Source organism: Arvicola amphibius, chromosome 5 (assembly GCF_903992535.2).
Source record: "Arvicola amphibius chromosome 5, mArvAmp1.2, whole genome shotgun sequence".
Lineage (NCBI taxonomy): Eukaryota > Metazoa > Chordata > Mammalia > Rodentia > Cricetidae > Arvicola > Arvicola amphibius.
This window is the reverse complement of record NC_052051.1, coordinates 103,662,828-103,680,370: the sequence shown is the minus strand read 5'-3', so window position 1 is coordinate 103,680,370 and position 17,543 is coordinate 103,662,828.

Sequence of the window (17,543 nt, the reverse complement as noted above, 5' to 3'; positions counted from 1 at the left end):
TTCCACTTTCTGAATAGAACTTGTACTTTGCTTTAACAAATGCTTTTTTTAAAAAAAAATCAAGCTTTCAAGTTTTTTTCCTTCTTTTCTTCCAGAGATGTGGTCCTGTGTATTATGCTAGCACTTCTACTTCCTGTCAAAGGCCTTTCCAATCTGTAATGCAGGAAATTCCAGATGCCTTCTTTTTCTGTCTGCATGGCATGAAAATAGGATTGAGGGTTCTCTGGCAGAAACCCCCTCAGCTGCCTCCCACCTGTCTGCTGTTCTCCCTGCTATTCCCAGAAGGATCCCAGCCTATGGGTGGTTGTCTTCCTCCAGTCCCGGGAGCTTCACTCTGGGAAAGAAGGGCAGAAGGAACGGGACCACAGCACAGACGGTGCTAATTGGAGCAAAAGATTTGCCTACTGGAAATAGTAACTATGGGCAAGCTTAGCTCCCTGAAACCCTGGGACACTCCAGGGGCTTGACTCCAGGATGGTTTCCAAGGAAGGGGGAAGCAAGATTGAATCCCTACAAGGAAACTCAGAAAAGACTCAAAATAAATCAACTAACAGCAATAATAAGAAAATTAATGTCTGTGCTTTTAAATTCTGCCCATGTGAATGTTACAAGCTTGTTCTGAAAGGAAAAATGTTACTTCCCAGTCTCAGGACCTGCTGATCAGGTCGGTCCAGGCTTGGCTCCTACCACCTGTTAGCTCTGTCCTGGCTCCTGAGTTGAGAAAGTCACAGATCGCTCTGCTGGGCCAGCATTTTCTAAACACCATCTTCCCCAGTCTCAGAAGCCTCCCATCTGAGACAGCAGCTCACCTGTGAATACAGCAGCTTACTGGTATATCTTCTCCTATAAACTGTCACCTTGTGTGCATCAGCCCTTCCAGGCACATGGTGGGGGACAGGGATCATCCTTTAAGCAGTGAAGTGATTTTCTCTGAGATGTTGAGAGATTGAGAAGTGAAATATGAACTGGGAGTGACAGCCATCTCCCTTCAACTATAACCGTTGGACTCTCCCTTAGCTTCAAACTGCCTCTCAAGGCCAGGAAGACAGCAACTACTAAGTTCATCTTGTATAATAGTGTGCTGTTTTGGATGATAATGGCTCGAATGCTTAGTCCCCAGTTAGTGAAACTGTTTGGGAAAGATTTGGAGTGGCTTTGTTGAAATAGGTGTGGCATTATTGGAGATTTGTCACTGTGGATGGGCTGCCTACCTGCCACCAGCTTCAGCCATGGCGACCATGGACTAGCCCTCTAAAATGGAAAGTCCCCAGTTAAATAAATGCCTTCTTTGATAAGAGTTACCTTGGCCATGGTGTCTCTTCACAGCAAAAAAAGAAAACAGTGACTAAAACAGCTAGAAAACGGGATTCAGGAAAAAGGGCATCCCCAAGTGAGTTTTAACTCATCTGTGAGACCTTCCTGCCTGCCTTGGTCCCTTTGCTAGCACATCAGCCAAATGCCGAGGGAAAGACCATGGAACCAAATGTGAAAGCTGTCGCCAATGATATAAGGATGAGATAGAGTCACCTCTTCAATAATAAATAAATATCAAATAGTAACGGTCATATTGAATTAGTAGGACAAGGACAAAAGCTTCAAGTATGCCACCTGCGTAAATGTACAGACTGAATCCTGCCTGATTAAAAAATAAATAAAAATGAGTCTAGAACATATTTCCAAAAAGGAAAATCAAAGTATTCCAGGTCTTTTGGGCTCTCTTATTTATTTAGCCATTAAACTAAGACTCTGTAGTATGTTTCATTGCCTGTGACTTGGATGGCAAGTTGGCGATATCCTCTTAGAGCCTCCATGCTAATAAACCAGAGGTGGGGTTAAAGCTCGGTTGGTAGGGCACTCTTCTCACAAGCACAAATCCCAAGGTTCACTCTTCAGCACCACTCATAAAATCAAACAAGACCATCCTGGGATGCATGAGACACTATCTCAAATAAATACACAACCAAATGAATAAATGAGAAAACCAAATAAAGAATACCATTAGGCTATGCTGAGTAATTTGAAGAAAGTAAAACTGAATGATGAAATACAGGGTAGTTGAGGCACTCCATTAAACTGTGTGTGAAGAAAGACCTGTTGAAGGAGGTGGCATTAAACCTGAGAACCGCCCAAGGGAAGAAGCTGGTGCTTGGGAAACAGGAAAAGAGAAATCAGCACGCAGGAGTATGTGGGGCCTTGTTGGAGGAAGTGTCACTGGGTTGGGCTGTATGTAGGCACAGGAATTAGAGTGTACCTCGGAAGTAGAACATGCAGCTTGGAAAAAAAAAAAAGGGCTTTTTGGGCTAACAGTCTGAGGATACTGTTCACCATTCTGGAACAGGCGTGGCGCACGGAATGTGAGGCATCCGGCCACGGTTCATCCTCAGTCAACAGCAACAAGAGATGAGTGCCGGTGCCCAGTTGGCTTTCTTCTTTTTACTCAGCTGAATACCCCTGCTCCTAGGATGATGCTGAATACCCCTGCTCCTAGGATGATACAACCTACAATTAGCAAGGATTTTCCCCCAAAATGGCTAGACCACAGGAAGGCTGACCATAGGATGGCTTGGTAGACCTAATGGATTATGTGTTCTACCCTCAATGTATTCTACCACTAAGGTGGGGGGGTCTCTGGGAAGAGGAGTAAATGGCTTTACTTCTCACAGTCCCTTGTGGCTTTGTGAACAATTGATTTAGGTAACAGGTGGAGGCAAGAAGATAAGTTAGAAGGCTTAAAATTATTTCCAGTTGCGAAGATTATAAACTGTCATGGGTGAACAGAGAACAATTTAGAAGGAGGCCAGCTATGTTTCTTAAGCAAAGTCAGTGGGATTTTCCAATAAAAGATACACAAGGAATTTTAAAATGAGATAATTTAGGATTAGGCTTCAGCTCGGCTAGAGAAATTAAGTATTCCATGAGGCTATTTATTGAGACAGGGGAAAGAGAGAACAAAAGAAGAAATCAGGATGTGAGAACTCTGAGATCCTGGCACATACCCAAAGGAAGTGGAGGAAAGGTGGTTGGATGTAGAAGTCTCGTAGTCGTGGGAAAGACTTGTCCTGTACCTCTCAGTTTTGGCGTCATCATTGTAGAATTAGTGATTATAAACACAAGGTGGAAAACATTACCTCAAAAGAGTAAAGGTAGCTAACAGAGAAAGGAGGGTTGGGATGGTGCTTCAGCTAATCTAACATGGCAGGGGAGAGGATCTAGTGAAGGTAGATTGTATACAAGCTGCTAAAGAATGCAAGGATTCCTGGAGAAAGTAACACAACCCCAAACCTTAGGGATTAGATGGGAATTGGAGCTGTATACAGAAATTCAGGGCCCAAACGGATGCAGGTGTATGGGCAAAGCCATGGAGTAGGGCAATGACACTGAGAGCCCAGGAACCAGAAAGAGGGAGGGGTAATGGCAGCATTAATATGTTGCCCATGTTTGGGGACCATGAAGAAAAGTCAAAGACAAAGGTTGTGTGAAAGCGAAGGGGAATCCAAGGCTGATTCCTGTCTTCCATGGCTCACGGTCTACCCTGGGCCCCAGACCCTTCAAATACCCAAGGGTCAGCAGCATCCAGCACTACTGCTTCCTTACTCCTCGGACAAATCAGCAGTCACTAAGAGAGCCATCCTGGGCCTGGGTCTCTCTTCCCACTGTGCAGCCCAACCATCAGCTGCCCTGCATCCAGCCCCCTCTTCACTGCCATCTGTTTCAAGGGCGGAATGCCTCCGGGAGTCTTTAACTCCAGAACTCAGGAAATGAGCTCCACTTTAAGTTCTTCAGCCAGTTCTCTGCAAACCCCCGTCTGCCCCACATTATGGTGTTCCTAATTAAGGTCCTCTCCTAGTCCCACTGTACACGAGGTGCCGGCTTTCCCAATTTCTCCCCTCACCTGCTTCTAAGAGTTTGACGAGCAGTTTAGTTTTCTCTACACTCTGCTTGTTTTTTTCAGGAAGCTTTTGTTTTTGCCAAGATGAAGAATCTGGATTTCAAAGTAGACAAGTCCATCCCTCATCTGAAATGTCTCTTGACAACTTGTTAAATGGTAAAAAACATAAATAAAATAATATGAAACTCTTTTTATCCTGAGGCAAGGAGCAAGAAAAAGTATTAAACTGAGCCGAAAAGCAGTGTCTTGCACTGACCAGAAATCTGGGTCCCCAAGAAGAGAACCTGCTCCCAAAAGGAAAACAATAAGAGACAGTCATAAGCACTAAGCAGACTGATAATGGTTCAGAGAAAACTTTATGGAATCAGAGGGAGGAGGGACTGATCATTGGCATGTGAGTATCTTCAACCTAATTCCATTATAAATTATGCTGCCTCGAGTATGGAGAAAAAGAGACAGACAGAGAGAGAGAGAGAGAGAGAGAGACAGAGAGAGAGAGAGAGAGAGAGGTGAAAGAGAGGGGGAGAGAGAAGATAGAAAGGATTCCATCTGCCATCATCTTTTCAAATCAGAAGACTATATACATCAAACATCCAGTTGATGCTATTAGAGGACCGTCAGGTGCATCCCCATTCCCATACATATGTTTCTTATACTCTCAATTAAAGAAAACACTGGTGTGCATGGTGTGGGGGCGGGAGAAATGGCTCAGCAGTTAGGAGCATATAACGTTCTTTCAGGAGATCCAGGTTTAGTTCTTAGCATCCACATACCAGCTAACAACTGTCTATAACTTCAGTTCCAGAGGATCTGATGTCCTTTTCTTTCCTCCATGCATGGAGGAATGTGGAAACAGATATACATGCAGATGAACACCCATAAACATAAAACATAAATAAACTTATTTTAAAGAAAGAATTGTGCTTTCTAACACCTCCCTTATCCCCAAGTCTGCCTAGGCCCACATTGCCCCCTGATTTGGTTGTGGCCTGATGAGCTGACTCCATGTGTCAGGGCCATGCTGCTCAGGGTTTGCCTTTTTGTCCTGTCCCCTGGCTCAAGCTATTCAGCTGGAACCATTTGCACATGTTAATGCCTTATTTGTGTCTGTTCTTGGGCCTTTTAAATATGTATGTGTGTCCTAAATCCTGGCCCTTGGCAGAAACCACATCTCTCAAATTAGGCCAGGAGGTCTGGGGCTCCCCAGGGGACAGCCTGTTTGTCTTCCCGCTGACTTGAGACACCTGGTGAGGGTGTGCCTGTCAACCCACTTATGCCAGAGTCTGATAGAAGGCCGAAGCCTCAGTTTTTATTTCACTGGGACCCTCTGATTCATATTAAGACTCCGCACAAGCCTGAGACTGCCTGGGGTTGGGCTTACAACCTCCTGTCCAGGCACTGTTGTTGTTTGAATGACCCCCATGGGCTTCTAGAGTTGAATGCTCAGCCACCAGGGAGTAACACTATTTGAGAGGATTAGAAACATTAGAAGGTGTGGCCTTGAAGTAGCTATGACCTTGTTGGAGGAAGTGTGTCACTGAGGATGAGCTTTGAAGTTTCCAAAGGCCATTCCAGGTTTCCAGGTTCTCTCTCTCTCTCTCTCTCTCTCTCTCTCTCTCTCTCTCTCTCTCTCTCTCTCTCTCCCTCCCTCCCTCCCTCCCTCTCTCTCTCTCTCTCTCTCTCTCTCTCTCTCTCTCTCTGGATCGGGATATAGCTCTAAGCTATTGCTCCAGTGCCATATTGCCAGCATATTCTCCTCCAAAATGATAATGGACTAAATCTCTGAAACTATAAACAAGCCCCAAATTAAATACTTTCTTTAAGAGATGCCTTGGTCATTGTGTCTCTTCACAGCCACAGATCAGTGACTAGGACAGAGATGCTGATCAGTCCTCTCTTTAGCCTATGTACACAGTAAGGCAGTTGTCACAAAGATCCAACCCTGGCTTGTGCTCTGTAACTAGGGTACAAGGCACAGGGATAATGACTTCACTATTAGTGTCAGAAACGTCAGGAAAACCCCTTACATGAACCTAAGACCTTGCCCGTCTGCTAGTTAATGTGAGCATTCTCATCTATAAGACAAGACGCAGAGGGAAAATCTCCTCTGGAAAATGACGGCTGACTGTCATTGGCAACATAGTCTATAAAATATCAAAGTCTGATTCTGCCGTCTCTTTAAAGAAGGGGTTGCACTTTAGACAATATAATCTCAGTAAAGGTGGAAGTGAAATGATCTAAAAGACTGAAGATTATGGAACACCAGGAGATCAAACTGGACTTAAACTGTATTATCCAGAGACTTTTGAAGAAAGGGAACTCATAGAGGTAGGTGGGTGGATGATGGTAGGCATATAGAAATAAGAGAGAGAGAGAGAGAGAGAGAGAGAGAGAGAGAGAGAGAGAGAGAGAGAGAGAGAGAGAGAGAGAGGATATATACGTTCCCATGAGGAATTCTGGAAGTCAAGAAATCCCACAATCCGTCACCAGCAAAATAAAGAAGCTGGATGCTTCCAGTTTGAGATTGAATGTAAAAGGAGCAGCGGGCCACTTCCCGCTGCCCAGTTAGCTTTACCTGAAATAATTACATGGAAACTGTATTCATTTAAACACTGCCTGGCCCATTATATCTAGCCTCTTCTTGGCTAACTGTCACATCTTAATTAACCCATTTCTAATAATCTGTATATCACCACGTGACTGTGGCTTACTAGGATGAGTCTAACCTACATCCATCTTGGGCCAGAGCTTCATGGTGTCTGCCTGACTCTGCTTCTTGCTCCCAGCATCCTGTTCTGTCCACTCTGCCTATCTAAGCTGCTGTCCTATCAAAGGCTAAGGAAGTCTCTTTATTTGACCAATGAAAGTAACACAAAGATAGAAGGCCCTCCTACATCAATTGAAGAAATGAGAAGGCAGTAGAAAAACTGGTAAAAAATCACAAAATCCAAAGACACAAGAACATGAGTTCTTGCTATCTGGTGGCAATATATCTTACAGAGATTAGAGAGATTCATCTGTCCCTTGCTATTTCCCTTCTTCGGCCTTCTGTGCCTTGGACAGTGCCCATCCAGGTGAGAGAAAGTCCTGCTTATGTATTTATGTAACCCTCAAACTGATTCAAGTGCTAATCTCTTCAAGGATCATCCTCACATATTACCACGAAATAATCTTTTTATCACTCATCTGGAACCCCCTTGGTACCATCAAGTGGACGTTTACAGTCAACCACCATCATTTCCTAACTAACCTGGCCCCTCCACTTTTATATTTATTATTTCTCTTTTAGTCATCTTTCACTCCAATAATATATATATGTACACATATATAATCTGCAAGATTGTGGGGGTGAGAAGGAAACTTGCTATTAAGAGACAGCAATATCCCTGGCTAAGAAACAGAGCACATGGTGGCCTTGGATAAGTTCTCTTGCTGGAGCATCAGCACCCGTGCTTCTGCGTGGAGTTCCCACACCACTCGCATCTCTCAGCTCAGACAGGATATTGAAGTGGATTGCTGGCCAGCAGTTTCTTCAAGGAAGAGAGCTATTCCCCTTCCTGTTCCAGATACTTAATATACAGATTCCAGCATGGTGAGCAGTCAATACGTACTAGAGAAAGAACGACAAACATGGGAAGAACTGTCCTAGATTGTGCTACAGGGAAATCAGTCTCTAGATGGAAATCATTGGAGGTTTATTAGGGAACAATGTGGAAAGGGACTCCTGTGAGGGAATGAGAAAAGTAGAACTGGGCAGAGGAGTTGGGGTTCAAAGGGCCCTTGGGTGTTACTCATCTTTTAAATCATCATTTGCTAGGGTATTCATGGGCTTCCTCAGTGCACCAACACACCCTCTAGCTCAGAGAAAGAGACTTCAGAGCTTGGTGGGGAATTTTGGATGCCTCACACCCACTGATAAAGTCATGAAAGGATGAGGGAATGGAAAAACACATCCTAGCAAAAAGAGCCAGAGACCCAAATCAGGTGCCCTGTGCTCTAGATAACATTTGTTGTTTTTGTTTTGTTTTGTTTTGTTTTAATCTTGGACAATTCATCAGTCTTCTCTGGCCAACAATTTCTTTATTTATAGAATCTGAATATGGATTAAACCAGTATTTATGACTGCTGACCTTACATTAAAATTACCTAAGAAGTTCTTTAATTACAAAAGTCTGGCTCTATCTTTATAGCAATTGAATCTCAGTGACTGAAGAACCAGACATCAGTGTTTTCAAAAACCTCTCTGGTAGTTGAAATGGGCATATGATTTTGAAAAGCATTGGAGGATGAATGCATGGTCCATTGAGACTCTGCTAAATTGATTTCTAATGTCAATGCTATGTAGGCAAGAATAAGCCCCCTTTGTACAGAAAGAACAAGGCTATTTCTGATTGCAGAAACCTTTCAAAATTTCTCTCCTTGTTTGTTCTGAATTGTGTTTCTTCCCAAATCCACATAGTGAAGTCCTGACCCACTTACCTGAAAATGTGACTGTTTGAAGATAGGACTTTGAAAGAAGTAAGTTGAGGTCATTGGAGTGGGTTGTACCAGAGTTCAACTGTTCTTCTCATAAGAAGAGTTTAAGATGTAGATATTTACAGAAAAAAAGGGTCTCTGTGAAGCCACAGCTGCCTAAAACCTATGTAGAGGGGCCTCCAAAGAAACTGACCCTGACTTCACCTTCATCTTGACCTTCTAGTGCCCTTCTAGTGAGAGTATGAATGTCTGTATTTAAGCCACCTACTCTATATCTGTTATGACTGCCCTGGCGAAAACACATACTTCTCAACCCCGTTTCTTCCCTCAGTCTCTCTTCCACATTTTTTCCTTTGTTTTCTACATAGCCAGGAGCTTCTGAATACTCCCTAAAGCAGAGTCTCCTTACAGGCTCAAATGCTGGTGCTACAGAACAGGGCTCTGTTATACAGGACTTTCTCAACATCCTTGGACTTTTTCTCTCCGTCCTATCAGTGCATGAGCTGATCTAAGTTCTCCCAAAACAGCCAGCCCCTATAATCCATCCTTAGTAAAATGATAGAAGGTTTGTAAGGGAAATAGGGCAATTAGGGCTTGTTGTAGTGGTGGTCTACTAGGAGGTGGGAGGAGTCAGTTGTACTCAAACTATGCATTCTATCCAGCCATGGGCAACGCAGCCATCTAAGACGTTCTTACAACTTAAGTCAAAGCCTCTGTGAAATGTCAAATCAAATCCATCAATCTAGCAGGTGCTTTTTCTACATGTGGTCACTTCATCCTTGAACTTGGCCTCTGAGCTGCTTTGGTTAAGGGTTGGTAGGAGATCATTAGCTCATTAGCCTCTGGAGTGAGGGGCAGGGGACGATGGACTTGCAGAATCCCTGCTCTGCTCAAAGACTGCTTCACAACACCAGTTTCTAGCTCTTTCTTGTGTCATCAAAAATCCACCCCCCCCCAAAAAAAATACCTAAACAGGGAAAAATTACTTCCTCACCTGGGCATATTAGTTATTTTTCATGGCTGTGACAAAATGTTTGAAAAGATTCCTTAAGAAAGGAAGGGTTTATTTTGGCTCACAGTTTGAAAGCACTGTCTGTCATTGTAGGAAAATGGGGTGAGCATGCCTCTAGCCATGGTGTGGGGATTAGGAGGCAGCTGGTCTCACTGGGTCTGCAGTCAAAGGGAGCAGAGAGATGAAGGCTGCTGCTAAGCTCATTTTCTTCTCCCTGACACCTACACACACCTTCTTTTCTTATTTTATTGTCTCCAGGGCCCCAGGCAAAGGGATGGTTCACCCACATCAGATTCAGCCTTCCACATTCAGTTAAACATGTCTTGAGAACACCTTCACTGACGATCTCAGACCTGTGTTTCCTAAGTCCAAAACCAGTTAAGCTGACAATAAAGATTCATTGCTCCAGGTTTGCATGAAGAAGGATTTCTAAGCTTCTCTAGTTATACTTAGCGGGATTCTTAGTCTTGTCCATGATCTGATACTATAACAGATAACTACAGTCTGAGTAACTGATTCAAAAATAATAATAATCTGATTCCTGTGGTTCTAGAGGCTTGGAAGCCCATCATCTATGAAGATCTTTCTGCATCATAACACAGCAGAAGAAAAATGCGCACAATTAAGAGACAGACAAAGATCCAGCCGGGCAGTGGTGACACTCACCTTTAATCCCAGCACTCGAGAGACAGAGGCAGGTGGATCTCTGTGAATTTGAAACCAGCCTGGTTTACAAGAGCTAATTCCAGGACAGGCTCCAAAGTTACAGAGAACTCCTTGCTCAAAAAAAAAAAAACAAAAAACAAAAAAAAAAAAAAAAAAAAAAAAAAAACAAAAAAAAAAAAACAAAAGAGAAAGAGGGGGAAGGGGGGAAGGAGAGGAAGAGAGAGAGAAATCCAAACTAATTCTTTTATGAGGAGCCCATTTTGAGGTGATTAACTTATTCTTTTACTTTTTGAGTCTTTTTTTAGTATTATTCAAAACCAGGTTTATCGGTAGCATTGGAGCTTCTCCTGGAACTAGCTCTTATAGACCAAGCTGGTCCCAGACTCACAGAGATCTGCCTGTCTCTGCCTCCTGAGTGCTGGGATTAAAGGCGTGTGCCACCACAACCCGGCTTAATTTATTCTTGAAGCAGCAGCCTTAATGTATTGCTGAAGATGCTTCCTAGATGATCTATTTGACAACAACGATGAGCTACCTCTTAATACTGCCATGATAGCAAATGAGCTTTGATATGAGTTCTAGAGGGGACATTCAAACCATAGTGAAGACCAACTAACTTACCCAAATTGAATATCAAAACTCCAAAGTATTTAAAAAGCAAAGATTAAGCCAGTGTAGAGGGCTCTGCCAGCAGTCTCAGCACTTAGGATGCTGTGGTAGGATGATTGCTGTGATGTAGAATTAAACTAAGCAAATAATAAGAAATAACTATAATAATAACAATAAAGTAGAAGCTAGAAATAAGGTTCAGTAGATAAGAGTGCATACTCATATTGCAAGGAAGCTGGGCTTGGTCCCTAATGCCCAGGTCAGGTCATGCACAATCAACTCCAGCAATCTCTTCTGGCCTTTGCTGGCAAGACATTCACAGGCACAAACACACCCAGACACACACACACACACACACACACACACGGAATTAAACATAAAAGTGAAAGCATTGTCTTCAAAGCTTCAAAATATAAAAAAAAATAAAATTAAAATAAGATCAATAGATAGCAAAGAGTAGAAGTGGCTTCTGACCAACTCTCCATTGGAAGAAATCCCAACAACCAAAACAATCCTGAGGTGTAGCCTGGTGCTTCCTGGGAACACTTCTTCCCAGTGCAGCCTTGTAGCCTTTGATTTGCACAAGCAGGCATGAGGTGTGGGAAACAGAAATGCTCTAAATAAAAGATACAATTATTTTCTGTTTCCTCCAAAAGGGAAAGAAAACCTCATCCTGAGATAATTTTCTGTTTACTTCACTTCCTCGTTCTCTTCTCCTCTTCCACCCACAGTTCCACCCACAGTGTAATGAGCCCCAGAATTTCCCTCCAGAGAACATTCCCGAGCATATTACACAGCTTTGGAAACAAACACTAGCTCCAGTTGTGTGGCCTGAGAAGATATTGTGGTCCTAAAGGAAACAAATCCACGGTAAGTGGATACAGTGAGTCTGCACCAGATACGACTGGGTGTCTTCTGCTTTTGTTCTATCCCTTTATTCAGGCATTTCTAACCTTAAGAAAACATCTTAAACTGTTGCCCAGAATTGCCTAGAATCTGGACAAGTGAGAAGCAGTTCCAATGTTGGGTGGTTGAGAACTGTTAACTTTAGTTAGTGTGAACCAGCCCTTGACCCAGGGAACTTCCTGCCTGGGTATGGCCACTGTCTTCTGTTTCTGCATGTACATCCCTTGCTCCATCACCAACTTAGTGCCCAGCCACTCTAGGATTTGGTTCACCTGATTCAAAGCATATCACCAGCCACGGAGAGAGCCCTGCTTCTGAACAATGCCTGCTGGCTGAGCTTACCTGGACCAGCTGGCTTCCAGGTTGCTCAGCTTCAGGCTGCACTCCCCACAGGGCCCCACTTTGTAGGAAAGCAATAGAGAAAAGTAAAGAGCATGAAATCTTGGAGCTGGCAGGATGGCTTAAGAGATAAAGGTACTTGCTGCCAAGACTGCCAGCTTAAACTGTATCCCCAGAAGCTGCGTGGCTGAAGGAGAAAACCAACTTTTGTCAATTGACCTCTGACCTCTACACATCTGACCCATGAGTGTTATGGTACATGTATATCCACACAATGCACACAAAAATAAGCAAATAAGTAAATGCTTTTTTTTTTCAAGAAAAAAATTGTCATAAAGTCTCAAGTCAAGGAGCTTGGGTGGGAATTCTGGTACCGTTGTCACCAGCAAGGGTTACTTAGGAAGGGGTGGAGTCCTGGTATCCTCACCCATAAAGGTTACCAGGATAGGGTGAAGTCCTGGTGCCATCACCCATCAGGGTCACTTAGGATGGGGTAGAATCCTGGTCCCATCACACATAAAGGTTACTTAGGATGGGCTGAAGTCCTGGTACTGTCACTTAGGATTGCTGTGGCCTTATTCTGACACCTTTCCTCATCTATAATGGGAAGACAAACATCATCTGACTTGAGAGTTGGCCAGAAGAAAGAAAAGCTACCATACGGAGGCTGCAAAGAACAGGGTGGCCCACAGCTGTGCTTGGTAACTATTTGTTTCTTCATAGACTATTCTTCACTGGAAATTTTATGCCCATTCTTGTCATTGATCAACCAAACTCACCGAGAACGATCTTTTCTGTCTCCTGTACCAAATCCCCTCCCAGAGTATCTGTCTAGGCCAGTGGGGTTCCAGGAGCTGCTCCTTCAATAAGCCACAGCTTCACTAAGATAATGAAAATGGAACAGTATGGAACGCAAAGCATCTCAGCCAGAAAGCAAACACTGAGCACTTACTATGTGCCAAATACTGTCCTGGGTGTAAGGGTATATTATAGTCAGTTTACACTCTCATCAAAGAGGTGAAAGTCCATTAAATGTATAGAATATCTATGAAATTACACTGAAAATCAATCAGGAATTTTTTTGTCCTTCAATATATAATCACTGTGCACAGTTAGATCCTGCACCATCTCCAGAAGTTTATGTCTCTTGTCTCTAGGATTAGATTCTCTTGGCCTGTTGAGACAGGATGTACTGACTAGTTGTATACCAACTTAACACAAGCTAGAATTCTCTGATAAAATATCTCAATTGAGAATATGTCTCCAGAAGATCTGACTGTAAGTAGACAGGCCTGTAGGTCATTTTCTTTTTAGTGATTGATGAGGGAGGGTCCAGACCACGGTGTGTGGGAACATTCCTGGGTTGGTGGCCCAGGATTCTATAAGAAAGCAGGCTGGGCAAGCCTTAAGGAGCAAGCCAGTAAGCAGCACTCCTCCATGGCCTCTACATCAGCTCCTATTTCCATGTTCCTGCCCAGTTTGAGCTCCTGCCTTGCCTTCCCTCAGTGGACTGTGACTTAGAATATGTAAGACAAATAAACCCTTTCCTCCCAGGTTGCTTTTGGTGATGATGTTTTTATCGCAGTGATTGAAACCCTAACCAACACATGGGATAATTAGATTGCCTTTCCATGATCTTTCTAGCCAGTATTGTCAGGGTTGTAGGGCAAATAAGTGTCCAGGGAAGGGTCCTGAGGGTGAGGCTTTTTGGCAGTAAATGGTATGTGGTAGCTATCTGGGATGCTGAATCTCTTACAAATGTAGAAACCAGTCCATGTAGTAATCCCTAGTGGCTGGAGAGATGTCTCAATTGGTAAGAGCACTTCTATGCAAATTTGAGGACCTGAGTTCGAATCCCCAGTTGTCACATAATTTAAAAAGCCACTAAAATCCAGCCTGGCTATGCATGATTCTGTAACCTCAGTACTATCAGGGACAAAGACAAGAGACTTACCGGTGCCTTCTGGCTTCCCACCAAGTTCCAGTTTCAGTAAAAGAACCTTTCTCAATGGAGTAAGGTAGGGAAGGACAGAGCAAGGCACCCAACATCTTCTTCTGGCCATCTCTCCTTATGCAATGAGCATGCATACTACACATTCAATATTCAACAGAGAGAGAGAGAGAGAGAGAGAGAGAGAGAGAGCTAGTAATCCCTGTCTCTTTTCCAGTTTATCTTATGATGCCTCAGTTCTTCTAATCTTCAACTGTCCAGTATGTCCACATCTGTTCATGTTTGTTGCCATTATTCCTATCAGGAATAAAAGGCATTGCCATGAGCTTGGTCACTCAGTTGAGATAGCTTAGAATAGCTTCCTATTCTGACCGACATAAACTGTCAACTACTTGCAGTCCTGTTGTGTGCCATCCTACTTACAGTACAGTCACAGGATACAGGCGGGTTGAGAGTGTGTGTTTGATGCTGTGAAGGGGAGTAATAACAAGAGAGAGGAAGAGCAGAGGCTGCCCCACCTCTGCCCGTGGATCCTAGAGGTTTGCCTGTTTGATGCATTCATCATGCTTCTCATGAGGAGCCCTGGCTACCCTGAGGCAGGGCAAGGGGAAGCTCTCGAGAAAGTTGCGCATAAACACAAATGTATAAATTAAACTCAAAGAGGATCCCAAAGAGGGAGATGTTTAACCCAAATGATATAATGTTAAGCCAAGCAAGAAAAGAACCTCAGGCAGACTAGGAGGCAGCCAAGCTAGAATGATGAGGAGCGATGTGGAGCAGGGAGACTTTGCTGGTGGCCATAAGCCTTACCATGAAAAAGCTGCCCTCCAAAGATACTTAAGACAGCCCTGGGAACCAGTTATGTCACTAAATGAGAAATCAGAGCCCTGGATGCAGGAGTTTTATGAAACTGGATTCCCAGGCGCAGCCTCTGGTATTCCCTGTGGGTCACTGCAGAAATGTTTATGTGATGGGGAGGCCTAAGTCATCAGTGTGCTCTCTTCTTCCTGTCTCCTCGTGGCTACTGTCACTCTCAGCCCTGGAGTGGGGGTGTCACCAGGTGGACCCTCACAGGGGGCTCCTGTAGAGAAGACTGGCTTCAAAGACTGAGGCTTTAAAGTTGCATCTCCCCCAGGCCCCTCTTTATCTGTTAACATTGCATTAAAATATGCCTGTCCCAGGAAGCCTGTTTACGAAGCATCAACATCAAAAAGTCATTTTCCAGCATCCCCAATGCTTTTCATGAGACACGAAGTAACTCATAGGAATGGGAACTGAGATCCTGAGATCTTTACATACTTATGTATGTATCAGCATCAGCACACAAGAATTCACACACCAAGCCCCACCCCCACACACATACACAGAGTAAAGTTTCCTTCTGGTCTCAGACCCACCCTTTCTGCCCTTTGCACTGACAGAATCTAGAATCGCCTAGGAAAACAACTCTCTGGATGAGTTGGAGAAGGAGTTTCTAGATTAGGTGATTGATGTACGGTGACCCCTTGTAAAATTGGACAATACTGTTACCTAGGCTAAGATTTAATCCAGCTGATGAAATAGAGAAAGCAACCTAAACACCAGCGTTTCCCTTTCTGCTTCCTGACTGTAAGTGCAATGTGACCAGCTGCTTCACACTCCCACTGCTATGTCTTCCCCATCAGGGTGGTCTTTTAACTGTGAATCACAATAAACCTGTCCTTCCATAAACTGCTTTTGTCTGGCATTTTTGCCAGAGCAAACATGAAAAAAAGTGACTAGTGCACCTTCCCTTCACTCTTTTCTCTTTCTGGACATTCTTATTTGACTATCATCTTCAGCATGGTATATCACAAGAATCCCTTTACACAGGAGGCTGCTCAACTATTTTAACCCTGCAAACTACACACAGAGGCGGGAGTATAAATGCTGGGTAAGTGTCCTTTGCTTCTTTCTTCCAATCTGACTTTTAAACCAGAAGATCATGTGCTAATCACTTGACAGACAATATGGGGCACTATAGGGTGGTAAAAGAATCTTCAGAAAGTAGGTCTTTGTTGGAGGAAGGTGGTCATTGTAATTGTGACCTTAAAAAGGGATGTGGAATTTTCTCCTATCTTTCTCTACTTTCTCTCTTTACCACTCCCTTTCTCTCTGCTTTTAGGAGGTCCTAGGGTAGCATATTTGTCCCTAAAGCCTACCTTGATGGCCTATTCCAAGCCTACAACAAGGGGATCAAGTACATGAATAGATAGGAACTTCGAAACCAGAAACAAAATCTTTCTTTCTTTGAGTTTCTCACATATCCTTCAGTAATGGAGAGCTAACACAAGTTGCCATGTTATCTAACTCAGTAGAACAATATATCTCTAACACTTTGCACAGATCCAGCAGTGCACAGTAAGTGGGTACAATATCTGTAGGATGAACGGATGAATGGATGGATAGATGGATGGATGGATGGATGGATGGATGGATGGATGGATGGATGGATGGGCCTCCCATAGCAGGTCCCAAGTGAGTACGGGCACCATTCACCTTGCCCTTGCCCTGCCTCCACCCAGCACTCCTTACACAATTCTGCACATAGATATGCACTACACTTGTCAGTTAGTAGCTCTTGAAAAATTATTTGAATATTTTTCTTTAAAGGATGTCTCAGGTTTTTTGGTCCCATTTTATCCAATTTCATCAGTGAATGTCCTTGTCCACACCAGGTGCCACATCTCCCTTCTCTCTCATTCTCTGTCATCCCACAGCACTGCCTGGAAGGTAAGCAGCTATACCCTTCTACCACAATTATTAAAGCTCTGGGCTTTTGATAAAAGTTCAGGTTGTTTCCCTTGCACAGATGGAGCCCCCTGGGAAGAGAGAGTAACTCAAGTCCTCATCTGACTCCCAGGGTGTACTGGGCTCATCATGAACTCTGAGAGTTCTGGTTGGTCTCTCTTGAATCATGCCTATAACTCACTTCACAGCTACCCTGTCAAGAGTGCCACTCTTGAAATTTGAAAGCTGTATCCTTGACTCTTAGCCATCACAGTCCCTCTGTCAGCAAAGGACTCATCACAAAGAAAGCTAACTGAAGAAGTCAGCTGGACTCTTCTCAGTCCCAGGATTCTTCTGACCAGAAGCCATCAATAAAGAAGACTTTCTAAGTGAACCGTCCTGTAAGGCCTTCAGTAGTACTCTCATCCCTGCAGTCAGAGATTCGAGTTCTTAGTCACACCTGGGGATTTGTGTGGCACTGGGGCATGATAGGCTCATTTCCCCACCTCCCATCTTTTGCTCATCCTTTGCCTTGATGCCTTCCAGGGACAAGCACACTCTGGAAGCAAATTCTGAATCAGTCTTCCCAAATCCCAGAAGTCCTCCCTGATTCTATAAGCGCAATTTGCCTTTCCTTTCTTAATCCATAACTACTTTGCAGAACACATTTTCCCATTTGGCAATTGATATGGGTTCAGAGGATGAAAGGAATCTAATTGAAAGTTGACTTCTGCCTTGAGTAATCCTATGGAGAACTAATATAGAAACCACCCTCTTCCTTCTGACATAAATCACATGCCCATGGGTAGCAAAGATAGGGATTCTCACCACAGTGAACAGGGAGAAACTATCACTTGGACATCAGCACCCACTGAGGCAATTGATTGTCAACATACTCACTGTAAATACTTTGTTCAGCCCAACTTAGCCTAAGCAAATTGTACCCT